Source organism: Rhipicephalus microplus, chromosome 2 (genome assembly GCF_043290135.1).
Source record: "Rhipicephalus microplus isolate Deutch F79 chromosome 2, USDA_Rmic, whole genome shotgun sequence".
Lineage (NCBI taxonomy): Eukaryota > Metazoa > Arthropoda > Arachnida > Ixodida > Ixodidae > Rhipicephalus > Rhipicephalus microplus.
The window spans coordinates 94590118-94606026 of record NC_134701.1 but is presented as its reverse complement, the minus strand read 5'-3'; positions in this window follow the sequence as shown (position 1 = coordinate 94606026).

The window sequence follows — 15909 nt, the reverse complement described above, 5'->3', positions numbered from 1 at the left end:
ATGTGCGTAGTCTGAGGTTTCCGCGTCCGCACTAAATTAGCACAGCGTTCCATGAACATGTTGAAAAACAACATGACTTTTTTTATTATTGATTACTCAGGTGGACGAACAACGTCATTGAATCCTTGACTGCAGCTGCAGAGGGCAATAGTGCGAGCAAGGACATGCGAATCCTAGGCGACGCGATGACCATGCTGCAGTATTGCCTCGAAGGAGCGTGTGACGCAGAAATGTCGAAGCGAAACGCTCGGGACCTGCGTGCGTTCCTGGACCACCGTAAGCTCGCATGGCCCGGCGACTTTCAGCGACTTGACCTGCACCCTCTGGACGTCTTGTTGGACTTGGCGATCAACTGGCAGATGCCTCTGTAGTTCAGCCTAGGTGTACTGACAGTTTCAGCTACAGTAAGTGGCATGTCAGGCAAGTATTCAACTTAAATTAAGGACGACGCAGTGAACCACGGGAGCAGAAAAAAAATTACAGCATATCCACGGAGTAAATGGTGATGAGTGGGGCGAAGCGTCTGTCTGTCTGTGCATCAATCCGTCCATCTATACGTCCATCTGTCTGTCAGTCTGATACGGCCGGTCACGCTTGACACAGAACAAGGTCACACTAAAAAGAACTTCGCCCATAAATATAGGTTTAAAGTTGAGGGAAACCCGCCACGGTTGTCTAGTGGCTAAGGCACTCGGCTTCTGACCCACAGGTCGCGGGAGCGAATCCCGGTCGCGGCGGCCACATTTTCAATGGAGGCGAAAATGCTCGATGCCCTTGGGCTTAAATTTAAATGCACGTGAAAGCACGCCAGGTGGTCAAAATTTCCAGGGCCCTCCACTAGAGCGTCTCTCATAATCATATGGTGGTTTTGGGACGCTAAACTCTAAAAATTAATAATTTATTAACTTTAAGGGACAAGAAGAGTTGGTCAGCAAAGAAACGTGTGTTAAAAGATATCTCAGTCGCAATAAAGACGAAATGGGTATGAGCTGCGCTTGAAGCAATGCAAAATAGCCACTGCTTATCAAGAATAACAGAATGTTCTAAGGAAAGGCAAGCAAGTGAGGGGGAAGCAGAAAATCAGGCCGCTAGATCAGATCAAAAACATATTAATACTTGGGCGCTGCAGCGAAGCCCTCCTCGACTCAACACACGTACTTGAATTGAAATAGTCACCACTCTTGTATCCATAGTAGAAGTAATACAGAAATATAGCCCACCATTTTTATGAAAAGGGATCCGGCATTTCCACTTCTAACGGTATTTTGATAATTGCTGAAATTAATAATTTTTGGCGGCGTTCAGTGCCCCTAACAGCAAAAATGCAAACTAACTTATCTGACTGATAAAACAGGAGTGAGTCGCTCCAATACGTACGTATTTCAATAAAACTAACCGCGCTCACTTTTTTTCGCTCTCCCCGGCCGTCGCTGGAACTTGAGAATTTCCGGGGCCTAGTACAATGCGAGACCTTCAAACTAGGATGAACCGGTGGGCCAAAGGCAGCGCTCGTCCTGCGCATGCGCCAGTATTCTATAGTAGAATGCAAGCGGCCGTTGGAGTTAGTGCAGCTTTTAGCCACCAGGCGCCACCACCGGAGTAGATCCACCATTCCGTCGTTTCTTGCGCACACGACTGCCGAGGCTGCATTCGAAGCTGCTATACTGTTCAGTTTTTGGCTGTATTCGCACTGTTAAGGGTATAAAGGAAACTTGTAAACGAGAATCGTGAAGAACTTGCCGTTGTGGGCGCCGAGTTTATTTCGAAGGCATGTGTCATTCGCGGCTACTTGATCGAGGTGCTCGCGCGTTGTCTGTTAGGCTGTTACGAGATGATGCATCCTAGTGATCCGTGGTAGAGTAACTGTATAAGGTCCCCACGGGTAGGGACCATGTACAGTTACTCTAATTCACGGAATACTGTTTTGCCACTGTTATGTTCACTTGACATCCTTTGTAAAGCTTTTGAATATTACATGTGTTGCCCCCGAAAAAAAAAGCAACAGCCAGAAAATGAGCAACTATGCAGGTGATTCCCCCACCTCAGAGCTTATAGCAAAGAGATCATGGTGGTATGAAAAAGAAACAAAAACAGCTGAATATGCAGTGCGATTGCGAATCATGGCCGATGTTTTAAGCTGGCACTGCTGTTTAAGTCTAAAGTCCAATGCCGACTCAACATGAACCAGTGTGTCGAAAATGCGGACTGTTGTCACTTCTTCACCGACTCACAGTCAGCGGCACGGAATTAGCGGAAAGGCGGGGTCTCCGAGATACTAAAACGCATGGACACCTCCACCCTCCAACTTACACATGCATTGTATGAGTTGCGAGTTTCGAAGGTCTCGAGGGAAATGAAGCGGCACACACCGTGGGCCGCGATTGCGTCAACCGGGTCTCCCCGCTCAAGATCCGAGGCACCAACCACTCAACAACAACAGTAGAAGCATGAAAATATGTACCCGTACCGTAACATATCACACATTCCTGCAACACTATTGCTCGAACGCAGTTCATACCCTACTCAACATGCAAAACTCACGAGAGACGAAGGTACTGACTAAATGCGACTTTAAAACTACACGTTCACCCACGGCATCTTATTGCACTATACAAGGCCAACGTTGCTTATCTACATCTGCCCACACTGCAAAGTGGCACACACTCTGGCACATCTCGCACTGCAGTGCAAACTCAGCGTACCAAGGCTAAAAGCAGCGATGGCAGGTGCTTGACCTCAAACAACTTGGCGAGGAGGTTCATTCATGCTTTCGTTAGGGGCTTGCGTTGACCATCCTTCCCTGTAGCAACCGATGTTGACACAACGTTATCGCAACATTGAGGAAATTGCTTCAACGTTGTGGCGAGATTGCGGGCTACCAGGGGGTGCAACGGGTACTCGAGTATTAGGTACACCAATGTGTTTCACACACGGCTGTTTTTGTTCAAGCAATGTGTGCAAAGAACGTTGTTGGATGGACAGGAAATGCTTTATTACTAAAGCAGGACGATTCATTCAGCCATAGAGCAGCGGTCCCGGTAATTGGTGACTTATTTTGGAAGACTGAAGCTCAAAATAAACTAACTCTGAACTGCTGTCTCCTCCTCTCCTGTCTAGGCTATTGCATATCTTACAGAATATTTGCGTGTGTAGTAGATTCCCCTCAAGAAGGAGAAAAAAAAAGGTAATGGCCTTGACGGATTAAAAGCACCTGGTTATTTTCACGTGTCAGCTGGTTTTTCACTCCCAAGTATTTAGGTCACGATCTGCTTGGGGTAATCGACCCGCAGGTTATGACGCAAGCGGCCGCCCTTGCTGAATACAAATTTGCTAGTGCCAAAAGGTGCGCTGCAGCGAAGCCCTCCTCGACTCAATAGGCGTGTGACGGCGCCTATACTTCCTCGAGCGAGCAGGCATCCGTCATGCATGGACGGCCTACACGTATCCTTCACCTTGGAGTGAAGAAGGCGAGATTTAAGCGAGATGTTTATTTATGCCGCTTACTTGACAGCTGCCCTCGAGGTGGCGCCCAGTCCTCCTCAACCTTTGCCTCGTTTTGTAACGCGATACGTGAAGCGTAGCGCTCCAGAAAACGCCATTTTTCAACCGAGTGCGTCGCATTCGGGTGACGCTTCGTGTAAAAGAAACCGCCTGTCGTAAAGTAGACGTACAAGATATACTACATCACACCACAGCCGACCGTGTAACGCCGCCGAGAACACTTAATGGTGTGTTCATTCTTGACAGCATCAATGCCAGGGGACTCCGTTCGAATACGATTCCGTAGATGCATGAATATGTAGAAAAATACGACATCAAAGCAGCGGAAAATAGCAATCAGTGGTTCACCGGTGCATTATCTGGTGTCACGAGAAAATTCATTGGAAGAGCTCAAACTTTCGATAGCTCTGACACTAATCCTTTTTAGATGCGAAAAATCTTATAAGCGAGCTTGATCCAGTGGCGTCCGCGCTTCACTGCGCATGTGCCTAGATTCTCTCCCACTCACTTCTTTTACGCAAGTGTTCGGTCGCCTTGTCACCTATTTTCCGCCCACGCTGCAGCCTGTAAACCCATTAACTCCTCTTCCTCCTCTTTAGATATAAGTGCGTGTGCTTGGTCGGCTTCAGTCTTCACTCCCTTTCAGATGATATGTAACGTCGACGTTGGTGCCCGTTGAAGCATCACTCCAACCTCTGCCGAGATCGAGATAGTCGCGGAGCAGCAGCAGCGTAGGGCCATGATGCTGAACGCGAACCTGCGCAGGCAAGGTGATCTCGAACTCCGGGCCAGGGATGCGCAAGCCAAGTGTCGGCATCGAGCTGCAAACCCTGAGGTCCGGAACGTCGGACGCGACACACATGACTCAAACCTTTCTCTAGTCTCTTTACTTCTGATTGTATGCGCATATAGAACACGCACACTCAACTCCACGAAATTACACCATCCCTCCTAAACGTAGCCATGAGGGGATGTGAAGGAACATTGGGGGTGCACGCGAAGTTTCCGTTTACGTTCAATCGGCGCTAACGCAAGCAACGCACAAACGCAACGTAAAGATAACACCCGCTAAATACAAACCGCATGCACTGCTTCACCGAGGTACTAGGTTTTTCATTTTATTTCAAGAGAACTTGAAATAAAATGAAAAAAAAAAACTTCTTAACGCTAATTAAACGGTCTGTCTGGCCTAAATATGTATGACCACAATAAACAGAGATTCTGGACACATGTGCAACATGTACTATATTTATTGGTGTGTTTTATGGAACATTAGGCTAAAATCGCCTGACTGTGAGCCTTGACATTTATTGGCAAAAGGATGTTTAATTCGAAAGGAAGAACCAGTGCGTGGACCGTTGAGATATGATCGATGGCGGCTATAGGCAGCAGCTGCCCGGTGCGTCGGCATCTTCGATAACCGCAAAAATCAAGAATGGTCGCATGTGAGAACCAGGAGAGAGATTTTTAGGCATTAAGAATACGTTTTACGGGCCAAAAATAGGCAGACAAAACAACTTTTCAGGCTGTGAACGTCGTAAATATAGACAAAACAAATTTTCACACAAATGCAAACAATTTCAAAAATTTCAAGCGAGGTTGTGCGCGACCTGTGACAGAAAAAAATATCCACGCATATCCACGAAGTTAATGCACATGATGGGCGAAGCATTGTGCAGCGAATCTCAAATCGTAGCATTTTATTTTAACGCAATAGCGCTAAGGAGCTTGTTCGGCTGAAGTTCCGGTGCCGGAATCATTAGTTCTGAGCAAAAAAGCGTCATTCCCGTGACCGAGAATTGGAGAAAGATGGGAATAAAATGAATGAAAAAAATTTTCGCCGTTTGCGTGACCGTTTGCGTGGCAAGCAGGCGTTCTACCACACACCTACGCGCCTGCTTGGAAATGTAGCCAAAATAATCTGCATACTTTGCACACACACACGTCCTGTATTCAGGCTTTACAACATAACGCGTAATATAACAGTAATATTATGTGGTGGAAGCGTACATTGCCATCAGGCGTTAGAACATGTGATAATCACGTCCGCTACGTACTTTAAAGCTGGCCACCCACTACAAAAGGCACATATGTTACTGTGCGTATTCCCGGGAGCATGGGGTGGGTGCACAGCAAGTTGGACAACATTTCACGCTCATAATTGCTGATGGTTTAAAGCATGCTACCTAATACACAGAATGCAGCCATATACGAAAGCTTCACTGACACAAGCCGCTTTAGACGTTATTGATTACACCGTAGTATTCCGCAAGTTAAATTTATCGACAAACATCACACTGTAATAAATATGCACTAAGTGGTTGAAATGCACAATAGGAACCGGATATCACTAGTCGCCCGCGTAGATAGGAGAATGGGAAGGTGTGCTAGTCCCGAACAATCGTGCTTGTTGACATTGCGAGGCCTAGCTTCTTCGTCAAGGTTCTTCGCTTCTCCTTTCAGTCCTCCCTCCTTACAAAGCACAACGACGCTACGTCGCACACAACAGCCGCAATTGACGCGTTAGAAAGACGGGTCATTCCATGCCAACTGTTCAACCTTGGCGCTCGAACACCTCAGATTTGCTTGAAAAAAAAAAATCGAGACGTTTTATCTAAAGCGAAAAGTGTTCCCCCAAATATATATTGCGAAAAAGATATTCATATGCATGTGAATATTTCCTTAAAGCTCAAACTATAGCTCGTAAAACGCATTGTTGAAATATCCGCCAAGAAGACATCGAAGGCCAAGGTTCGGGGGGAGAGGAGACCACCCACCCTGTATAGGGTTCGTTTATTCCTCTTCCTCCTAAATTAGGGTAGGACAAGTTTTTCCTTTTAGAGCGTTGGTAGGCTTTTTAATTACAAAAAGGTTTACGCTTTTTTACGCTTATGTATGTTTTTTTATGCGGCCTTGAATACGAACGATATGGTGCATATTGGGGATTTTCTTATAGAAAGATAACATTCAGGGAAATATTATAGCTTGTATTAGCGTATTTTTAGAGAGCTTTACCACACGCTAAAAATAACTTGAGACGTATACATAACGTCATATCAAGTGTACAGGTGGCCACAAAGTTGACAAAAAAATTCATCTTGGCACATGTTTCGTCGTAAATGAAACATTGAGGTGGCCCTAGTAAAATTATGCTGAATAGCAGATTTTGTAGCAACCTTCATTCGCTACTGAGCAAGAAAGTATTAACAAGTTACTTTTTGTTTTAAGGCAGAAAATATAGTTGAATTGGCGTTTTATCACTCTCTGTGTTTTCATCATACGTCGTAGCAATCTATCTTAATGGAAAGTATACAAGCTCCATGGATGTGGACAACGTCTAGACAACACTATCAACTTCGTCTGTGATCATATAAATTATTTACTATCTGGTATCACCCTGAGTCAACAGAAATAAGAAGCCGATTAGAGTTCTTTTAACTAACAGATGCAGGGGTCCGCTAAATGCCCGCATAGTATGTTTACGCAGCATCGGGAAGGGGTACCGATGTGTGTAACACACCGTTACATATACGCTAAGGTTTAGAAGCGCACACGTGTTCAAGTGCACGCTTCATCTGTCTAATCGTGCCTCTCTACTAAGCTTGTCTCATTTGCGCAACCTTACGCATTCTAATTGACAAAGTACGCCGAAGTACTAATGTCAGTTCACGTGCACGCACACTTCGAGGCGTCGGCGCTGCAAGGACTTCAAGGCAAAGGTGACCTTAGGGTTTTTTTGTGTGTACAGAATACCGATGGAGCGTGCAAGTCCAAATCTACGATGGCAATATCAGTGTTGAGGTGAAGCTGCATTACTCGGACGTCTGTGTCCTAACTGGCCCGCTTTGAGGGGCGTGCGATCAGGGGTGGATTCAGCCACTCATTTTTTTTTTGGGGGTGGGGGGTGGGGTGGGGGGGTTGCTTGAAGTATCACCGGAGAGGGGGACGTGGTGATTACTTTTTTGCTTTTAGTGGTACAAAAACTGTATCATAGCATAAATATGTGCTAAAAGTGGTCTCATTCATTGGTCCTAATTGGTGATAGCAGGTGAATGGCAAGCTCTGAAGAGAGGGAGAGGGGTTGACAGGCTTGGGGGTGGAGGGCGATCACCCCTACAGCCCCTTCTTTAGATCCGCCACTGAGTGAAATGCACCGATCGGTTCAGAGAGCTGCTCGGTGTGGGCACGGGATAAGTATGCCAATGACCATGGCTTAATCAGGCTGTGGTGCTGGACGAGCGTAGTTGGATCATATTATCGTGCATGACATGTTTTTATTTATTCAGGGCAAGCTACAAACACCGAATGGTATCTGGAGAACAGTGGCCTGAAAAGTTTGAAAAGAAAGTTTCTGCTCGATATTGTCATTCGGGTGAGTCGAGACCTTAAAAAAACATTGCGAACTGAGCAAGCGTTGTCAATTGAACGGAGAAGCATTAAAAAGAAAACAAACAAACGGAATTATTTAGGCAAAAATGTGCGCTTGTGTTAGCCCTTTTTAGTGGCACTCGCATTCGTGCTCTGTTGAACGAACGTACGGCAGACTGCCTCTTACCAGCAAGAAAGCAAGCAAACAGTCAGTAAACATCACCGCTGCTTTCCGCGGAACCGCTCAGCTGTGGCGTCATACTAAAGATTGTGAAGTTTTCAATATTTCGCATAGTTCGAAATCAGCATATACAAACTGAAAGTCACAAAATTATAAAAAAAATACGTTGTTTCATGCATCATTACGCTACACACAATGCGGATTACAGTTACTACTGCTGCACATTGTGATACAGCATTTGCGCCCACTAATTTGAGAGAGTGTGTAATGAATACTTTCTTACCATCTTTTCTTATTCGTGCAATGTCCGCACGCACGCACGCACGCTCGCTCGCACACACACACACACACACCTCTTCTTACTGGTAGTGAACGCTTCAACACATACCACAAAGATTGTGTCGACGGTAGACACGGTGGTGTACTTATTGGTCTAAAAAAACACTCCCTTCTTACGCGCTGAATAATGACTCCGGCATTGAAACTATTTGGATAGTCTGCGTGACGAAGCATTCCAAAATACAAATTGGAAATTGTTCCCGTCCACCCGATTCTAGAAATACGTGTGTAAGCGAATTTCATGGCAATATCGAGAATACTAAGAATCTTTGCCCTACCAATTTTATTTATCCTTCGGGTGATTTTTACTTTCCACTAACTTATTGGAAAAATTTATCATTCCCATGTTACCTTTCAGCAGAATTTGTTAATTTAGCATTGGACTTCAATTTCTTGCAAGTCATTGATGAACTCGCCCATGGTTAAATTACGTTAGATCTGTTGCTGACAAATGATTCAGACTTAGCCCAAAGTTTTTAGTGATCATAACTTAATAGAAGTGACGTTGCACTTACCATTGAGAATAACAGGATTAACTAAAGAAACAACAACCCGGGACTTCAGCAAAGCCAACTTTGGCAAAATAACCACACAGCTGGAAGAATTTTCGAAGCAGGCTTTGTCTCCGTCATTCCACAATCAATCTGTAAATGAAAACTGGGTGCTTGTCGAGACGAAGTGCCATTGCTGATCAACTGATATATCGCAATTATCAGAATTTAAAACGATTAATCCCATCTCTGGTTCACCAATTTTCTTAGTAAGCAAAGAAACAAGAAACAGCGCCTGTACTGTACTGCCAAACGCGCTGCTACGACTTCCGCTTGGGACAGATACAGGCAGTGTCTGAGTGAATACTGGACAGCAATATACAGTGGGTTGTTCGTTTTCGGGTTTTATATTTTTTCAAATTTAGGGGGTAAAAATCGGGCGGTATTTTTCAAACTGATATTCGGGGAAAAATTGGTTTTTTTGCGAAACCATTCCTTACTTCGGGTTTTTTCTGGTTAAATAAACGGTTGTACTTATCAGAACTTACACTGAGCTTATCAAAACGTATCACAGGCTTTTAGATGCGGAGCATCTAATACTCGAGGCTTGTAGTGCGGCGCCGTCCGCAAGCTTCCTCCTCCTTCTTCCACCATCTGTGCATCCCTTCCTCCTCTACACACCGCGCGCGCTTCACTCCTCCACCATCTGTGCACCCTTCATCCTCTACACACCGCGTGCGCTTCTCCTCTTCACGAACATTCGCTAGCTGTATAATGTAGCGCGCATGCGCCGTCACGCTTCGAGAACATCGGCAGCTGACGCGCGCGCATGCGCCGTCGCGCTTCGAGAACATCGGCAGCTGACGCGCGCGCATGCGCCGTTGCGCTTCTCCCCCTTCTCGAACATTCGACAGCTGACAGTGCATGCGCCGTCGCGCTGTATATATACTCAAGGTCGGTGCTCGCTCGCTCAGTTGCCGCTCGTCGGTTGGTTTGTACGGCGCGTCGACGTCCGAGGTCGCAATGATCGACGTCCCTTCGACCAGCGCCGGCCAAAGTGTTGGCGGAACCGCAACCAAGTCGTCGTCCGAAGACAAGGCAGCGCGGAGAAGAGCTCGCGACGCCGAACGTAAACGTCGGCGTCGAGCGGAAGATGCTCAACTTAGAGAACGTGAAGCCGCTGAGAGACGTCAGCGTCGAGCAGCAGCACCGGATTCGGCCGCTTTGAAACGTTAGCGTCGACAAGAGGACCCGGACTTTCGAAAACGGGATACGTCTCGTACGTGTTCACTCATTTAACACCCCTCCTACAACCACGCTAACCAATTTAGCCAGCGACCCAAGTAAGTCGCAATTTAACACCCCATTTCACAACCACGTTAACCAATTTAGCCATCGACCCAAGTAAGCCGCACTTTAACACCCCGTTAACCAATTATATGCTCCGCATCCTCCTCAGTGTTCCCCCGAGGGAAGCTGCGGGCAATTTTTTTAAGTATAACACGTTAAATTTGGTGTTTCAAGCTGGTAATTGGGACAGACACCAGAGTATTATAGCAAATACAGTATACTACCCGAAGTTTTGTGTTTGTTTGAAAATGAATCAGTGGTGTTTGAAAATGAATGAATCAGTAAACATTGACTCTTAGAAATTATACATTTTATTCTCGAAAATCTGGTCATCGATTTTTTACACGTCCTTGTTGACATACATTATCATCTGCATGCGCAGCATGTCAGTCTCCATTCGAGATCTGTCCGGTCGTTGAACATATCTCAGCTGGGAGAAAGTTCTCTCCACATCACAGCTGCCATTAGCTAGGCACAACAATGTCAGTGCAGCTTTTGCAAGCCTTGGGTAGCGAGAAGTAGAGTCATGCCAATACTCAATTAGTTCGACAGCTGGGTTTGTGGGGCTCGCTTCCAGCAAATACTGGTTGAACTCATCATTAAGGGAATCTACATTGTTGGTTCTACATGAACAGAGGTCGGTAGTCCTCGAATGACTGCCCCAGCAGACGCTTCTGAAACGGATCAAGGACGGCTCCCAACTTCCACAAAGTTAGCTGGTTTTCCTCTTTTTCTGAGACGTTTCGTCCAAGAGTGCAGCGCCATTTTGTGGCGAGTTTCGTGCAGAACTCTTCAGAACATGTTTTTACTAAATTAGCGCTGCGCTTGGGTAACATAGACAAAACAGCTTTGGCCTGATCGCTTTTACCGATCATCGCCGAAAGCTCCCCGACAATCTGCTGCAGCTTCACGTTTACCAGGTGATCAAAGCTGGGCATCAAAAGCTTCCCACTTTCAAGCATTTTCTGGGCATTCAAAAGTGGGCCGAGTGCATCTCTCATCAAGATTGCCTTCGCATAAACAACTTCTTTTTCAGAAAGTATCCCTCGAATAGCTTCCGCTTTGCTGCTATCATGCGAGCTTTCCGCAAGTTCTGTTAACGAGCTCCACATTTCTACGACTACCACAAGTGCCTTGTAGAAGCTTTGTCATCGATTCGGGACAACAGAAGGTGGCTTCTTAATGTCAGGTCCAAAGAGGCCATTAGAAGAACAAATTTCAGTGTACTTTTGGTAAAGCTTGTTAGCGTGCTTAAATAACACTCCAAACTTGATCACTACGGATCGAACATGAGACATGCATGGTAACGAAATGGCATGGTCAACACTCACATGAATAAGGTGTGTTATATCTTTCACATGTAAGATTTGGATCCCTTCAGCCTGACAGATTTCTCGAACCATCTTTCGCATGTACTCCGCTGTGTCTGTGGCTACTGCCACAACGTCTTTCCACGTCTTGCCAACCGTCAGGAGTGCCTTGCTAACTGCGCTGGCCACCGTGTAACTGTTCGATGCATTTACCCTGTCGACGTCGACCAGAACAACGTGCTTCTTCACGTTTATCTGGCTATAGTAGCACAGGAGAGTGTTGATGGTAGGCACACCAGTGATGTCTGGGGATTCATCGACGATGACGCTCACTTTCACATCTCGCATATCATCGCGGATTTTCTCCATGTCCTTGTCAAAAGCTTCTTTCAGGTATTTCAGCCGAAGTCTTTGTCCTATTGGCATGGTCTTCGCGGCCTTGCAGTATTTGCGTGCGAAGTCTCCCAGCGGTCCGTCCGCCTGGTGCATGCTTATTCCGCTGTACGCTAGGGCATGAACAAAGTCATGGATAACGCCGTCCGCTTCAGTTTCTTTCGCACGCTGTCTACAGGACATATCAAAAAGCGTCTGCTGAGACGTTCCCGCAGTCTCAGCTTCCTTGGAAGCCGTCTTGAACTTCTTATGACGAGATGACATTAGATGCTCACGAATTCGGTCGTAGGGCTTCTTCGCTGGATCGGTGACCATCTCGGTGTTGCAATATTTGCACACTAAAGTGCGGGTGCCTTCACGGTCTTTCGTTGCGATCTGGAGATCTTCATGTTCTTTACACCAGTCATCCAGTGTCTTTCGTTTTCTTCCCATCTCCACGCTGAAGTTTCCGGTGCCGCCTTATGTCCGCGACGGTGGCTTTGCGCTCACAAGACGCGCCTGGTAATGCTAAGTGAGGATGGCGATATGCGTCTCGTCTCGTGTCGCGCGAGAGAGTGAGGGGCGTTCGCGCGGGGTTGGACGCTGGGGGAGGGTATGGCTGGCTTCTTCGTCCCTCAATCTCTCCCCCACCGACTTGTCACCCGTCCCTTCCACGTGAAATTCTTGGAAGCAGGTGCACATACCCGAGACTAATCTGCAGTGGGCAAAGGGGCAGATTTCTTTGCTTTTCTTTCACCCTAAATTTGTTCACAATGTACTCGAAACGTGGCTGGCCTCAAACGTGTTTCCCACTTTCTTCTGCAAGCACTTTTTTAGGGAGGGGGGGGGGGGGGTGCATGTACGCTCTCACGCATGTGCGTGCAGAGGAGAGAGGGGATGGAAAGATTAGCGAGGAGAAAGGGGTGACAAAGGAGACAGGTAGTGGTGAGAAGAGAATGGGAAGAGCATCAACACGAGTTAGCAGCAACTCACGATTGTGCAGATCGCTACAGGGAGGTTTATTCGGGGAGAAATCGGGTTTAACCCGATTCTCCTGAAACTTGTTCGGGGTGCAGGAATCGGGTGAAATCGGGTTTTACACGAAAACAAACAACCCTAAATATACAGTACCAAGGGCAAATATTTCAAAATCGACTTACTCGCTTTTTTGCAAAAACACCCAAAGAAATTCTGGCGCCGCATATTCCCTGAGACCGGCTCTAACCAGTTGTCATTACTTGATGAACACAACCATCCACTTTCATATCACGAATGTTCTGCCACGTTTGATACATTTTTTCATCTGTATTCAGCTGGGAAGATCATTCCGACTTACCGAATGTCACTGAATACGACTGCTACCATTGTACATGCTGCCCATTGAAATTACGGCGGATGGTATCGTGAGTCGAATTGAGCAAATTAAGGCATCTTCATCAGCCGCTACCGGTGATATCAACTCCAAGTTGGTAAAAAATGACATTTATATATCTATAGCATTAGATTATACCGTATATTTCGACAGTCTTTGTCGTCCGTAAAACTGCCAGACGATTGAAAAATTGCTTAAGGAATACCAGTTTTGAATTCGGAGGTAAGAACTCACCTTAATATTAGCATCCAATCTCACTTCGTTGTAAAATACTGAAGCACATAATCGCCTCCCACGTCTAGAGACACAACTAGACTAATCAATATTTCTTCCCTAACAAGCCCGGATTCAGAAAGGCATGCCATGCGAAACGCAGGTATTAAAATTCGCTACTGACATTCAATATAACATAAATAATGGACTACAGACTTACTATAATTTTTTACTATATTTTTATAATTCTGAGACTCCCACACTTTATGATGGTTACAAAACTTCTTTATCCTTGGCAAGCAGTTCACAACGATTAATAATTCATCGTCTTTGTCTTCATATGTCTCTTCTGGTGTCCAACAAGGGAGCTTTCTTGGCCCATTAGTCTTTCTTATCAGTGACCTCTCATCTAACATATCAATAAATATCAGAATCTTCGCAAATGACTGCATGTTCTACAGACCTATAAGCTGTCCTAATGACTACTTCATCCTTCAAGATAGTCTTGACTGGCGTAACACATGACTTTTACGCTAAATACTAGTAAACATGATTGATTGATTGATTAATTGATTGATTGATTGATATGTGGGGTTTAACGTCCCAAAACCACCACAAGATTATGAGAGACGCCGTAGTGGAGGGCTCCAGAAATTTGGACCACCTGGGGTTTTATAACGTGCACCCAAATCTGAACAAACGGGACTACAGCATTTCCGCCTCCATCGAAAATGCAGCCCCCGCAGCCGGGATTCCAATCCGCGATATGCGGGTCAGCAGCCGAGTACCTTAGCCACTAGACCACCACGGCAGGGCAAATATTAGCAAACGTAAAGTTGTTTCCTTTGGACGTAAGCAAGTCATTTCTAACTTTACTTATCATATACAAAGTGATGGGCTTTTCCGGGCAGCTTCATACAATTATCTGTGGGTCCATCTTACACCAACGCTTTCCGGGCGTGAACACATCACTGCTGTTTCTGCAAGAGCCTCCCAAACAATAAGCTATTTGCGACGAAACCATCGTAAATGTCCCTCTAACGTTCGCAAACTGTGCTAGCTAACTTTCCTCCGCCCTCGACTTGAATACGCCTGCTCAGTTAGGTCTCCGTCCACTCATTATCAAATATGCTCGAAGCAATTCAGAACAGAGCAACCCATTACGTTTCCAGCATCTACTGTAATCATTTCAGTGTTACTCAGACTGAACTCGATTATTCACTACAACCACCATGTTCGCCTTCAAGTGTCCTGGTTATGTATCATATTGTGGTTATGTAAAACCACCATATGATTATGAGAGATGCCTTAGTGAAGGGCTCCAGAAATTTCGACTACCTGGGATTCTCTAACGTGCACCCGAATCTGACCACACGGGTCTACAGCATTTTCACCTCCATCGAAAATACAGCCACCGCAGCTGGGATTCAATCCCGCGACCTGCGGGTCAGCAGCCGAGTACCTTAGCCATTAGACCACTGCAGCGGGGCCCTCTCTACGAAGTACTTTGTCGGTATTATTAACGTGTACTGTAGTGTTGTTCTTTGAGAGTTTACTTCTGATATTCACTGTAACCCCCTTACTCAATGCCGTCGAACCTGTAAGGTATTTAAAAAAATAAATGAATAATGTAGTCTTGCGCGTGCTCAGACGGATGCCATCTGGCCACCGCATCGTCCTGATCACTGATGTCCTGCCTTTGATCTATCTTAGATGCATACGTAGATCATTAAGGCGTGTGCTGCTGAATGTGCCGTGTTTATCTCTCTTGTCTCTCTGCTCACTTTCTTTCATCTCCTCCATTCCCCTCCCATGTGCTGGGTAGCAAACCAGCTGCCTATGGGCTGGTTAACTAACCTCTATGCCGTTTTTTCCCTCCTATTTTCCTTCCTTCCTTCCTTGAGGTATAATAAATGAAGATGCATAAGCTCAGGATCGATGAGCGTTAATTTCTGTCTGTCTGCCTGTCTGCCTGTCCGTCCGTCCGTCCGTCCGTCCGTCCACCTGTCTGTCTGTCTGTCTGTCTGTCTGTCTGTCTGTCTGTCTGTCTGTCTGTCTGTCTGTCTTGAGCAGCATTCAAAAATAAACCACGTTTGACACTGTCATTCCACGGACGAGGCGCGTGAGGGGTTTTACCTGTGTCTGTGCGTACCTGACATTTCGATACACGTACGTTGAGTTCTTACGTGCTTCCTCTACACAGAGTGATCGCGCACACAGGATGTCGCGAAATGGCATCATGGTTGAACGCTGTGGGTTTTCACGGGATGTCAGCATGGATGTTCAGGGACGACACCTGCATTTCAATTTGAGGTCAAACGAATGCACGAGTCTTCGTCGGTGATCCGACACAGATGACTCGCCGCGACGTGACGCAAGTCCCAAAGCAAGGTAACAAAAACGAAACAAAAG